At 42.4% G+C, this 15,121-nt stretch overlaps 1 protein-coding gene across 1 annotated transcript in view; it reads right to left on the minus strand.

The window, feature by feature from the left end:
• LOC139691166 (uncharacterized) overlaps positions 1 to 14,890 on the minus strand; it is a 211,028-nt gene extending 196,138 nt beyond the window's left edge. The window contains exon 1 of the mRNA XM_071588885.1: positions 14,777 to 14,890. The gene's annotated coding sequence lies outside the window, so the exon portion shown is untranslated. The remainder of the gene's footprint in view (positions 1 to 14,776) is intronic.
• Between the last annotated feature and the right edge of the window lie 231 nt (positions 14,891 to 15,121).

Consider the following 15,121-nt stretch of genomic DNA (forward strand, 5'->3'; position numbering starts at 1 on the left):
GATGGCTAATTCTCGAGACGATATAATCCCCAAAAATGTCACAGCAGAGTTTCATTAATTATTCCCCAATTTTTCCAGTTCTCCCTGGCCCGACGTGCACCATGACCCTGAATTTTTCCCTTTTTTCCTCATTTTGCTAGTATGGGGCAGCCCTCACACAGCTCCACCTACCTCCTCCTTCCCCCACACTTTTCCCCCAAACCACCGCACGTCACCTCCCGAGGCTTCCCCGAGAATCCTTTGTTTTTCCCGGTCGCTACCCACGGCTCAGGGCCGACGCTGATCGCCCCCGATGCCATCTCGGCAGACCGTATCTTCCTCTCCTTCCTCCGACCCCTTCTCCCCTGCCCAGACCACCGCGTCCTCCGCCAACCCCTCCCTCCTCCCCTGCTCACCTCCACGAACACCTCACACCCTTACCACGTCCTGAAGAATGTTGCGAAGGCAAAGAGGAAAAACAATAAGAAAGAAAAAAATCCAAACCCGCCCCACCTCTCTCTCTCTATATATACCCACTGCTGATCCCCACCTACCCGCCCTCCGCTTCCTTGGCTGAGCGCAACCACCACGGGGACATAAGCAGCGAAGCGCCCTCCTCCCTCACCCCCCTTGGAATTTACTCCAGAACCGTGTAAACTGCAGAGGTCTTTGTTATCTCGACTGACTCGGCGTGACCTTGGAGACTTTACTTAGAAGAGAGCCTTCTCGCTCGAGAGTGACTCCGCTTAATCGCGAAGGGCGAAGCTGGTGCGATACATAAATTCTTACCGGGACGATGGAGAGGTGAACGGTGATATATTGTTTTTGGGGAGCGATGAAGCATCGGAACTATAATTACTGGTTCTCGATTCTATCAGATCTCGCGCTCATTTTTTTTTATCATGAATATTTTGTTTTTCTTAGTTAACACTAATCCTTAAACGGCTGCGCTTTGGTCTTTAATTTAGGATCAAATGAATAAACAATAAGAAAAAACGCAAATACCCAGGCCCTCAACGGTGGAAACGGCTGGGCGGGAATCAAACCCACGACCTCTTAGTTAGTAGGCGAAGGACATTACCCCACTATTACCACTGACGGATTTTATTCCTTATTCTCCTTCACCGACAAAATGATTAATACGACTAAATCCTTAAAGTATCAAAAGATATTTTCTAGGATACTCAAATCATTGTAACAATCATCCACGCAATCAAAACTACATAGCATTGGAAACGTCTTATATACATGGGATTTACTGCCCTATGGGAATCACTTATTTGGACTCATTAAACCATATTTCTCAACGAAATTACTCCGGAAAATGATCTTGCTCTACCCTCGAAGTTGAGGAAAAAAATGTTACTTAAAATTATAGTGATATACATAATTTAAGAATTTAAACGATTTTATACGACATGCTGTCGAAGAGATGTCTGAAATTTCAGACGTTTGCAAGGACCTAAATGTGATACTGGTGGCTTACGGAATTCTAAATTCAACGAAATCTAAACTTTAATAGCAAGCGAAGAAAAAACAGAGACGGAAGAATATTGTGGGAAGAGGCCAGAATGTGATCATTCCTAAGAATAATGCCCGTGGAGGAGGGTCTAGAAGCAGAATCCAAACAGCAGATTCCGAACGAGCATTCTAATCAGTACCGAGTTGCGCATTGCTAAGGAATTCTGAGGAAAATTTTCAGTCATTTTCTCAACCTTGTTTCAGTGAGAAATTAGTGAGTGCAATAAATACAAAGATATTTACACCACAGTTGTAGTAGAAATATATTTATGGGATGACTGTAATCGATATAACGACCTTCCCGCATCCAAAACCAATGTCACACTCGAGGTCTAAAGATAAATATTCATCGATTGGATCGAATATGAGGAATCTCCGGCTCCACCTTCAGGCGACGTCAAATCTATAATGAAACAATTATTTCGCGAGGTCGGTCGAGAAATTATCCAGCCGGCAATGGGAGACCCAAAGGACGCCGGCGGCGCCATGGAATGAGGCACGCGTGGGCGCCGCCGGCGGGTACAACGCACGGCTGGCTTTTTGAAACCGTAATCCTTTAATCAATCTCCACGGTAGGTGGCGAATGTCGGAGGATGGGAAAAGAGGTGCCGCAGAGACCGTGGAGGAGGATGCATATTTATATTTAGCCTCCCATCCCGCCCGCCTTTTTGCCAAGGACACCGATAAGCGACGTAGGACGGGAACCGTAGCGACGTTGGAAGGGGCTGCCGCGAAGCACATCCCGCCAGTGAGGGTCACCCATTCGCGCCCATCTCCCTCCCGCCGTGGACCAAAACGGCAGGCTCGCGGAAGAGGAGGCGTTTCCACGCGAACTCATTCACGCCGATGTGTGACGTTATTTGGCTTATACATACTATTTCCAGAAAAAATTCCAAGCACACTCCAACCCATCACATTATTGAAACATTTGAATACCTATTTCGTAGTCCAAATGGCCTAAATGCTGTAAAATTGTACTCCCTCTGTCACTTTGAATTATTTTTCCTGCATGTCCTCCATTGGTTTAGGAATGGGACTAAACTCCGTAAATGTCGTAATTTAAGGTCAAACGCAGAAGAAAGAGTTATTACTGCGAATGAATTAATATTGCAGCAAGGAGAATAATCTCATGCCTGTTTGCATTCAAGAACAATGAAAGTTAAAGTAAAATTTTGCAAGCCGGAAAGGTTGTACCATTGAAGCGCTTCATTTATTTTCATGTATCCATGGGACTGTATTGAAAAAAATCTTATCATTACATCTCGGTATCAAAAAGTATTCACTCTGTGCCTCACAAGTTTCTTTTTTCAAACGTGAGTTATGACATGCGAGTAGTGAGGGTGAAAACATGAAAAATCGGAAGAATTAAATTAGATATAATATAGCGGTAAAGTGAAATGTGAGGGAAAGTTACGTATTACTCGTTTGCACCAACTGTTCTGTATATTTTGGAAAAATATAGAAGTTTTTCAGCGATTAATAAAATGAAAAAAACAAATTGTTTTGCATATTTGGAGAGTGGAGGAACTGGGAATAAAAACTGTGGAGCAATCAGTATTTTGAGAAAAGCGGTAAAAGAGTTTGGCAGCGCGTAAAATTAAATGAGTATGTATTATTGAACTAACTCCGGGGGTGAAATTTGATTTTATGCATGGTAGAGAATGCGTGGATTATCTGTTCACACTTCAGCAAGTAATTCAGTATTGGGTGGATATGCGAGGAAATATATGTATTGTGCAATTAATGATTGAGAAAAAGTACATAATTGAATTAATAGGAAATTTGATTGCGGTTTTGAGAGAGTATGTAGTGAAGTAACCGTAGTTCAATGCTATAAAATGTTTCATGAAAATTATGTGGCGAGAAAAGCAGTGAACGGAAACTTGAGTGACTGGCTTGAAATTAAGTGCGGTGAGAAACAAGAATGTGCAATGTCACTCTGGCTGTTTAATGTTTCTATACACAAACATATAAGAGACGGACGGCTGGAGCCGGCAGGCGAAATTATTAGAGATGTAAACGTACTCGTTCGAACAGTTTCAATAAGGTAACCGAAAGAATGAAAATGAGGATTGATTGAGGGTTTATGGTAGACGGGAAGTTTTGGCAATTAAAACAAGAGAGAGAGAGAGAGAGGGTGAGGGTGAAGAATGGACGAGTTATGAAGAAATGAATGTATTTTAGATGTAGCGGTAAGAAGTGTGCTGTGGTTATGTGAACGTGTTTTCAAGAATGAGAAAGAGAGAGAGCCGGATAACCAAAATTGTGTATGAAAAAAAAACAAAATAATACGAGAGTGAGAAAAAGAGCAAAAAGGACGTAGGTGAGCGTTATCCATGAGTATGCCCTGTCAAGGAATAATAGAATTCTCAGGAACCACAGTGATAAAAATTCTCAGAATAGCATTTATCATTTATGCACGTTGCCAAAGGATAAAGAGGTGTACAAGTAGATATTATTGAGGAATAATTTATCAAAAGTTAAGGATTTCCCGGAAATGTAAAAGAAATAAGGATTTTTGACATTGACTTCCCTTAAAGTGAAATCCATAAAGGTTATGTATGCATTTTTCAAACAACTCCAAAAACGATAGAATTTCTGGCCCTGTAACAAAATTGGTTGATCTCAACTGCCACGGAATATTAATTTTTCCGGAAATGTGTAATTTGTAACATTAAATATTCCAAATCTTCAAGGATTCCAGAAATATTATACAGATATTCATTGGTAAATAGACTGCTTAAAAGTTAAAAAATTTCTCTCTTTTTCTCTATTCCAGCAGATGAATTAAGTTGAGCAAGGAAGGACACCCTGAAGTGGTAGCGCCTCTTGTTCCAAGGAGTATGATTTGGTCTCCTAATTATTACGGAAGATGACCAGCATCGGAGGTAATTTGCATTATTTGAGACAGGTTGATATTTATGCAAAAGACAACGTTTTATGGAGTGGATGAAGGGTAGGGGAGCACGGGTCTGCTTTTTTCTGACTAATAACTCCTTAGGAAAGGCGTCAAAGGGGTCACAAGGTCAACTTCAATTTAACGGACGTAGTTTGTGAACTTAACGTTCTCTTCAAACGGCACACAATTAGGTACATGGGTGCAGCTGAAAAAAATACGCCATTGTGAATCAAATCCGTGTCTTCGATTTGAAAAAGCCAGTACGATATACACCGTGGCAGCATAAAATTCCTAAAAAGCTGTTAAAATAGATATTTTGTGTAGGGTGCATTATTTGCAATTGTATTAAAATCAGCTGAGAAAATCATGTCACATTTACTATGAGGGTTCACGGAAGATTATCATTGACATCTCTGCACAAAATTTTAATTAGAGCGTATTAGCCATTATGTTATATTTATATTTTACTTCCCTACGGTATGATATCCCAGTTCATAATACAAAGGTATTGTTTAATAAATAAATTGTTACGCCGAACATCTCTTTAACCGCTCTCACGAGCGCTTCATATCGGTAGAATATTGCAGTGGAAATAGTAGTCATACTGTTGCGTAATTTTTTAAAACAAACTCTCTACGTTTAGACTGCTTTAATTAATATTTCTGAGCAAAATATTTTTCTCCTCCAGCTGTAGGTAAGTTAGTCGGCTGAAAAACGTTGGCAACATGTTTTTCACAAAAACAAGTGTTGCATCATGCATAGGAAAACATCCGGAACTCTTGCCAAATCGGTCTAGCATTCCGGTGCTCGGCTATCATAAGGCATACCTCAGAAGAAAATAACAAAGCGCTTATTTTAGCCATATTCCTCTAAAACTCAGAGCAAGGAGCTCATTTTTGTTTAGGGAAGACGAGATCTACCTTAAGGTCAAAGAGATACCTACAATGTACCTCGTATTATGGAAATCATTAATAATCTGCCCATAACTCTGTCGTAGGATTGAGAATACCATGAGTACTAGAACGCAGCGATCCCCATTACCATCATGAGTAAATCGGTGATTTAAATACAGCCAAGCTCTCTGTTTAAGATATATTTAGGGTTGAGTGGGCATGATTATAAGTTTACCTTTTAACGGTAAAAATCGGAGCACGATTGTAACGCTTTAATTGCTGAAAGTACTCTTCGGCACCCTCAAACATTCACTAACTGACGCTACCGTATATTTAGCATTTCAAAAATAATACTTGAAAGTAATTTGATATGATACAATAAAATAAAGGTGTCACGTCATGAAGTAATTGCCCATAGTAACACGTTCTAAAATTATTTATGATCCTCCTTTCATTCAGTTACAATAATCTGCAAACCAATGCATAAATTTATTTGCAATGTATTTGCACACGTGACAAACAATTGAAAGCATCATTTGAAATGCCCGATACGAGTGCATGTGTTCAACATTTCCAATTTCATGTCTTAAATTATTGCCCTGAACAAAATTTCTATCATAACGTGGATCAGAATTGATAAATTACGGCGTCGATTCAAAGTTGACTGGACATAAAAATGGATTTCGGGTTGCGACGGCTCTTAAATGTTGGCGAAGAGAGAAAGTGCGCTTTTAAAAAAAATTCAATTTTTTCGCCTACCGTCAACGGGGAAGAGGAGGACCGAGGAGGAGTTGGGTGATGCCTGAGAAACGCACAATTTTTCGCTCACAGCAAGAGCCTTGATGCTCCGACAAAGAATCAAGCAACCCGGCGACAGATGAGGCAACTGACTCCGGGTTCCCAAGATGAGAAAGAAACGCCGTGCGCAACGTAATTCATTAACCCATGTCTCATGTTGGTTGAAGCAGCGACGAAAGCGTTTCAGTGGTTAAGTGCGTTCGGAACGAGGAGGGGGGGAGGAGGAGGTTGGGGGAAGGGGGCGGAAGGGCCAGTTGTGGAAGGTGGAAGGGAGAGAGAGAATGGGATCCTCTGCGAAATAACTCGGGCGCCCTCATATTTATTTCCCTCGAAGCCTTCTTTGAACTCGCAACGCGGGAAGGTCGTAACATTTCATTACAAAGGCGGAACGCGCAACAACTCTTCCGAGGAAACCTCTGGCTAGGTGGAAGGAGCGCGGAAGGGCGCCGCCAGTGAAAATCTAAAATACGTGATCCCCCGCCGCACCGCCCGCTTCCTGAACGTTTTCTCTTCGCCCGTATTTAGTTTAAAAGCGTCGGTCGGTTGCCGTGCGCCTTTCCGCTACTTGGGGAATAGTTGACTGCGAATTGCGCTCCAAGACCAATTGAACCCAGAGGCAGTCCGGTTGCCTTATCTGAGGAATCTTTTGTACAGCCCGACCTTTTGAAAGAAAAAAGATAAGACATCCATTTAAAAGATATCGTTAAAGCGAGCGGTACTGTTTTCGTCGGAAAATGAAGCGTCCGTGCCCTTTTGGGTGATGCTGTAGGGACCACACGATGACCTTGGTGGGTGAGTAATTGTTTTTGGACTCCCTGACATTAAGGATGGCACACCTGGCGATTAATTTTACCGCCAACCTCCCAGGTCTCCCCTTTCCATGTGGATTAAAAATTTCTCCGCTCCGCTCTTGCCGATGGATGCACTCCAAAGCAGCAAGGAAGAAGCAGTTGAGCAATACAATCCGGTCACCGTCTCATCAAATCATGTTATGGTAACGGCTGATAAATTACGACGATAACACGAAGGCCGAAAGAAACATGAACGGATCCCTTAAATTGGGTGCACAGAGGTCATGGGCGCCGGCGGATGGCACGGAGGGGAGGAGGAAAGAAAGACAAAGGTTTCTCATTAATCGTTTTCTAATTAATGGATTTTTTAGGGGGTGGCAAATGGGAAAATCTGCCACCCCCTAAAAAATCCATTCCTAAAATTGTGTGTGTTTTTTCCCCAGTGTAAACTTGGGGTGCGTTCAAATGTTTATTAAACAAGATTAATTAAATGGTTTGTGATATTCATGACAATACTGAACACCTAGGGTATTTATGCGGCTCCTGTACCCCCTGGCAGGATCCCTGACGGTGGTTGGTATTTAACAACGTTTTTCTATATCTGCTCATACTTTCACTAACTTCAATATCTACGTATCAAGCATTCAACTTAGACTTGGCTGAAAACTGAATATTTTAGACATACGCGATATTCATGCATGCATGGGAATTCATGCTTTCCGAATTGATTCCAAATTGTTACCACTTCTGAGAAATGCAGTTTTGCTATTCCTCACAGAGCAAAAATTTGGAGGGAGAACAATTTTTTTTCGATAATCCTATTTGTATTCTAGTTTTATAGTTTTGCGCTAGGTAATTATTAGATCTTTTCACACTTAGTCCCTATTTACGGGCCAGAATATCTCTGTACGTCACTGCTTCTTTGCCAAGTGCTTACTATGACGCAACGCTGATGTAATTAATGCATAAAAGTAGACAGATGACGCTTCCTCGAGGAAACGCTGGCAACTCTATAGAACTAAAACTATATGAAACGTTCACCTACCAACACACTTGAGAACAGTTTTGGTAAGATTTTTTTATTATTTTATATTATTGTTTATATATTACTTTTATCCCTTCACAAGCTGTTATTTCTACAGGTTACTTGCTATAACACATTCTCCCCAGCTTTCTATGCTTTCTTTTAATACGTTAAATTATTACATAGCATTTAAATTAATTTTCCCCGTGACTTAAATTTGAAAAAATTACTCATAAATTACTGCTGTAGTTATATTTAATGTAAATACTTTATGATTTTTTTAATTCCCTATTGTCTAGGTGTTTCAAACTGGAGCTGAAAATTGCATGTTCTCCGCTAAAATAATGAAATAGAGATTTCAGTGATGAGGAAGTTTATTCCTGGTAAGTCTTCAAACTATAGATATACTAGTATATATAGTATATATGAATGTATTTCCATTTCACGAGCAACAAATATTGCGTTTAATTTTCCTTACACAGATAGAGTAAGACTAGAGTTTAATCGGGGTAGGATTATTTATAGAGATTTCGTGCAGATGCCGTTGCATAATATTTTTTATGTTTATTTAATAAAAAGTGATTTGGGACCTATAGTCCACCGAGGACAAATATTCTTACTAGGTCAAATTCAAAATCAAATGATTTATTCCGAGTTAAACACGCTGTGATAAATCACGCGCTTTTGAATTTAAGGTACTTCTGGAGAAAAAATACGATGGGATGAAATCAAAACTTTTTAATACTGATGCTCACCATGAGTAGCACAGACACTGAAAAAAAACTCGACACGTCGACCGCATCGCTTCATGCAACCGTCGAGGGTCAAAAATTCCGCATTCGAATCAGGCAATCGCGTGTTCGCATCCCACTCTTTAAGAAAAAGTACGGCCAAGACAAGCGATCCACTACGTTGAAAGGTGAAAGAGCGTGCAGCTGCAGACGGAATGTAAAGATAAATGTGGTAGGTTATGGATGGGACGGAAACTGGGCAAATAGATGCGTGGGAAATGGGGGCGACGTCGAGGAATGCGGTCCTGCCCACCCCCACGGCCGCCCCAGGCGTGTTCGAACCAGCCCGCCCCTCGGGCACATTACATCAGCACACGATTAATAACCATTGTTCTCCCCTCGGTCTCTCTCATCCCCGAATCTCCAGAGGCGGAGTAGCGCGCGCGCGACCGAAGAGACAGCCACCCGGATAGACTGAGGACGCCCATCACCGCGCCCGTGGTTAGCACAGTACGCGGAGAGAGGGAGGATGGGAATTTAACGGAGTTTCTCAAATTTGAAGATTGGCAACTATCTCGAGAAGCCTAAGTGACTGAGTGACCTTTGCTTGCATTCTACCCGAATTCCTGACTTGGTAAAGGGACCGTTAAATAAATCTACAAGCTTAGTCATAGCAGTTAACTTATGTAGTTGTAGTTAAGTGTTACAGATTGCTCCGTAATTGATCTATTTAGCTGGAACAACGGTTTTTTGACGTTACAGCCAGCATGTCCAGGCCCAAAGATGCTGACCGCAACACCATAAAGCTATACTCCAGCCAAATAGATTGAGGGAGCAAACCGATCAAATCGCCACGAACGCCTTTGTTACAAAATCAATGAGAGTCTGGCATTAGTCCCCTGACCCCTAGCGAGTGCGTTTGAGACGAAACAACAATAAGAAGTGAGCCATTCTATGACAAATTTAAATATCCACTCAAGATAAATGACACAGTTTCAGGTGTAACACATGTGGAAATCCTTCGTAATGAAAGAAGGCACTTTGCTTTTCAACATTGAATTTTTTATGACGACCTAGGTTTTGTTACAGCGTAACATCTTCCCATCCACTCAAAGAATAAAATTGTTTTTCAGTTTACATTTATTCATTTAATTTTGAAATGTAAATATGCATTTATGTGCATATGCTATGTACATTATAGTGCTTTGCATGATTATCTTTCTGCTTACATTGATTAAAAATATAATAAACGATTAAGCGAGCCCCATTTCAATGGAAACAGCTGCTTCCCACATGCGGTTCAAGGAAACGACCCAAATCTCCATGCGTCCCCAAAACAAGGTAAGTGACACAAAAATCGCTGTCAGGAAAAAATTACAAATAAAAAGTATCTCACGATCATCCTTTTTTATTCCTTAAACTTACTTGGGTGGTACACCACAATGGTCAAGAATAACTGATCTAGTAGATTACATTGATGAAATATCCCTTTTGCATGGACAGCATTAAATTAAAAATGAAAGGAAAGACAGTCTTTACTAAAGAACTTCGTTTAACTTTGAAATACTATGTATATATGCCCTCAATGAATGATAAAAGTAACTCGGTAATATATTTCGTTCGGTAAAACACTAATATTTTGAGGAATTAAGTGAAAGATTAATTTAATTAAGTGCTAATACGAACAGAAAAGTGAGTTCTTCACATAACTTGGGTGTTTAAAATCTTTCTTCGATGGACTACTTTAAAGAAATATGCTGATGTACCACCAGCATAAAAATATTTTCCAATACACATTTCGTCTTAACTGGTCCGTCCATATGGCTCTCGGCGCGGGGGGCTTATTCCCACTTCTTCCCGTTCTTCAATCGGGCGGCTAAAACCACTCTAACCGTATGTCAGTGAAACCTCAACCCACTGCCGTTAGCTTTTATTGATGACTTTCTAGGTCTCAGGAAACCTATTCACGTCTCGGGCGACAGGTGATCGGCTCTCCATTTCACCTTCCCGCCTCTAATAAATAACTCTGACAAAGAATCTGAGTTATTGACACCTGTAGATGGCCCGAAATAGTTTCATTTGCCTAATACTATGATTAAAAAAGTATTTAGCCACGTATCTAGCTCTTCATGGTTCATCACGTGGCTGTCATATTTTGAAAATCATTAAACTTCTTTGTTTCCCTTTTTAAAAATTAATACATTTTTCGTGGAAAAACCTTTCTGTTGGTTTCGACGTTTACCTTTGCAATCGAGCAGGCATATTTCAGAAATCATAAGAAATAAAGACATAGAATAACTTTATCTAAACAACCCTCAGTTTTATAATCGTAACTGTTGACGTAAAGATATGATATAGTAATTTTCAATATTTTTTAGCTGAGTGGATTACTTTGAGGATAAATTTTTCTACTTTATGATACAAAATCGTGACATTACTTCGAACCGATAATAATTGCAACAAAAACACGAAATAAATGTACCAAAAAAGGCTAAAATAGTTAAAGAAATGATTGATTTAGTGCAAAATTTTGAGCATGGAAATTATTAATAGGCCATTGCATGGCAATTACTGCTAGAGTAGCGAACGATCTTAATGAACGGTGCTTCTTAGAGCAACAGATCTCATTTAAATATTGAGTCTTCAGCAATAATTATTGTTCTCTCCTACTACAATTCGTGATGCCAATAATTATATAGACCACTCATTCCTGGCGGACAGCATAATTCCATGCGTCATCGATTATTTTTTGCATTGTTTGCATTATCTGAAGAAACCACACAAAACATTCTACGATTGAAACGATCACTCCTCACACAAATCTTGATAGGAGATATATTTCCATAAACAGCATCTGTAATGATATCGTGCTGGTGGGGAAGCGGATTCGGAAATGACAACTCACTTCGTGGGGTCGTTTTCATCCTCCCGCTGACTTGGATGAGGAGGCGATCGAGTCGAGGGCGCCCGGATGGAGTTGCGCGAGAGGGGACGATGGGTGCTTGCTTGTGCGTCTCCCACTTTGCGGCGAGAGACACGACGCCTCGGGAGGGGGGGGGTAGGGGAGGAGAGAGAGATTTCTGACACACTTGGGTGGGGGGGGGTCGTCTCGGATGGGGGATCGCGGCAGCTGACGGATAACGGCGGCAAGGTTGGGAAGGCCGGTCGCATCCATGCTCACGTGGACCCGGGGAAAAAGAGGGAAAGGCCCCAATGGGTGGGTGTCCAAAGGGAGGTGAGCGAGAGAGGGGAAAGACCTGGGACTGCCCACCACGGAATGAGGGCGACATTTTGGGGGGGTTTGGGGCGGGGAAAGAGGACGAAAATGAGGTAAACTTTTGTCGCGTTACAACTACCCCGGGCGGACACCACCGTCAAGGAGACCCTCTTGCCCCCTCACTCAAGTTTGCTTTTATTTTGTCCGTCGTAAGTGCCCCTGCTCTCTCGCCCCCCCTCTCTGCTCTCCCGTCACTTCGAACAACCCCTCACCCCTCTTCCCCCACCTCCATACTTCGGGAGGGGGAGCGCGCGCGAGGACCCTTTCTCTTTTTCCTCTTCTCTTTCGCCGTCCAGACCCGCTCAACCACCCTTCGATTCCTCCTTCCCCCCCCCTCCTTCGAACATCCCGACGGCCGATGAATGCATGTGGGTGGGTGGGAGGGAGGGAAGATGCTCGCATACGCACCCCGTTTTCTCCGGCTGTAGAGGGGAGGAGATCGAAAAAAAGTGCCAGGTTGATTCCGCGCGAAATGAGCACGGGAGGAGGAGAGGGAACCGTTACGCTCGCGCCGTCCGCAACACAAGGGAAACCGAATTCCTCCCACTAGTTGCACCCGGCGGACGAATGCCCGGGAGAATGGGAACTTTCCGGTCGAATTTTTCTCCCTTTCGTTTTCAGGCGAACTTTTCAACGCGGGGCATTTGACTTGGAAGACAAGACAACGGTAAATTTTTCGTAAAAGATTTTTATTCTTAGATAAGACTTTAGAAAGATTTTTTCGTTTTACGGAACAGTTAAGTATTTCGGAATCCCGCGCGGTAAGAGTCAAATATATCTATATATAAAAAAAATGTCTCGAAGATTGAGAGGAACGAGATAAAATACGAAATAAACTCACAAGGCAAATTTTCAGGAAATAACCAGTCTTCAAGGTCTTTGGTGGGGGCTGCGTATACATTTTTTTTACTTTTGATTTCAAATTCAAGCAAATAATACAAAGATTCTCAGCATTATCCCCCAAAATTTTTGTATTTCAGTCAAAAGAATGGTTGTTTTGAGTCCTAGTCGCCGATATAGTTTTGAAGTCGTGCCCACGGTGCACTAATCCTAGAAGGGTCCTTGTCGCTCAAAATATTCCCTTCGATTTTTAAATAACCATATTCGTGGATCAAATCATTGCATGAATTCAGATTACTCGTTGCAAATTAACATAACTGCCTGAACTACTGATTGCTGAAACAAAACGTTCATTGTGAATTTGCTGTTTCCCAATTGTTGTCGAACCTTGCGAACAATAATCGTTTTACACTTCCGATTCATTTCATTGTTTATATCGCCCAAAATGATCGAAAACAATCAGGAATGTAGAAGTAGATAATAACGAAATCGAATGTGCCGAGACTTGTCAGCGGAACCAAAACAAAGGCTAGTTAATGACGCTGCTCCAGCCAGGAAAAATTGCACAAGCGTCAAAACAAACACTGCCAAAGTGCAAAAACGGGCGGCATTAAAGAAGCATCGTTATAAAAGGCATGACGTAGTGGTAGGGGGGAATGGGAATCAGGTGTCCAAACAAAAGAATCACTTAAGGGAAAAGTGCGCAATGAAATCGAGAGTACGTGCTGACAGACTAGCCGAGACGTAGAAAGCTTCCATTCAACTCGTACGGTCTCTAAAAATGTCTCAACCAGGATCATACGCACTAACCGTTAGCAGTGCTCTGTATACTCGATGCCTATAAAGAATTCAAGCCTAGTGATACAAATGAGATACCATTTACGAGTGGTTTACGAGAAACTACCCGGTGAAAAAATTTATAAAAAACTTTCTATAAGAAAACGATACGCACCAATACGTAAAGAAGAAGAAAACGCATTACACGTTCTGTTTAAAAACAAATGGGAGATATAGGATTTTTAAGTCGATCTTAATTTCACGAAAGAATCCAATGTAACTTCAGTATAAAGCCAATTATTTAAAATATTATTCTTTTTCCCAGAGTTTACTAGGTTTAAGCCGCTAGCAACCGCTCTGTGACCTTCACACTTGTGGAATTAGTGAAGTAGTGGTTGACTAAATTACTTTCACCGGTACAGCAGTGAATCAATTTTGGGATACGAGCATGATGACAGCGTAACACAACTACTAAAAGCACAAGTGATAGACCGCTGCAACACCAACAGAAACCAAGACAAACAAAATGACGTATTGACAGCCAGATTTGTTGATGACCGAAGGATGAGCTCCGTAATTTCTATCGCCACTTCCCAACGAAGTGTTGAGTCCAATTTATATGGAGCGTGCGACGTAATACCAACCAAAGTTTCAACACGCACATGGGCCGCGAGGGAGAAAGAAAAGAAAGTTCACGCCTAGCAAGAAGAGGGCGCAGAGCACGAATATGAATTAGTCACCCGCAATATTGAGCGCAATGCTCCGTGGCGCAAAACCGCAGCCAGGTGCCTATGTCTCAAACAAAAAAGGACGCCGCGGAGCTTTATTTATATAAACACAGCGGCACGCGAGGCCCGGGTGGAAAGAAGACGGAAAACCCGCCATCTCTCCCGTGGCGAGGCGAGGAGGAGGATTTTGCGGGCCAGAGAGGAGGCGAAAGAGAAAAGAGACCCGTCTCGTGCGCGGCAGGTGGGACGCGGCCCAGTTTCCCCTCGGCGCAGCGATCCAAGCGCCACTGCAGACTGCGTGTTCCAGAAGGTTAAAACGGTGGGACGGAACGCACCGGGATGCATGGGAGAGCGTGGGTGGGGGAAAGGGGAACAATAGGGTACCGGCAGGGAGTCCCAAAACGGTGGCGGGTTTCCCGTCAATGTAAAAGAAAAGAAACACTCTTCCATTGTCACTCGCCGCAAAAAAAGGAAGGAAAAACTGCGAACGGAACACAATGTATGCACACTCAACTCACCTCAAAGCGGCTTCTGAACGCCGATATCCCAAATCCATGTGTGAGACTGGTCGCTGGTGGGAAACTTGACGATCCGGACTCCGCCTTTCGTGTTCCTCCCCACCCAACCCTTACGGCCCTTTCCCAGGAGAACAAACTAGGGATACCCCGTCAAGAACGATCCCGTCTTCAGAGCGGCCCCTCTTCCTGATCCCCACGAGGGCTCCGCTCCGATCGATTGGCTCCTCACTCCTCCTGGATAGAAGGAACGTACCCTCTGGCCCCTCTTCTTCTCCTCCCTTCGAGGAATGGGTCCACGTTAACCAAACAAGTCACCGGGAATCCAAGAGCGGCGACGATCTCTTC

This window comes from Hetaerina americana, unplaced genomic scaffold, assembly GCF_022747635.1.
Source record: "Hetaerina americana unplaced genomic scaffold, ioHetAmer1.1.p SCAF_30, whole genome shotgun sequence".
Taxonomy (NCBI): Eukaryota; Metazoa; Arthropoda; class Insecta; order Odonata; family Calopterygidae; genus Hetaerina; species Hetaerina americana.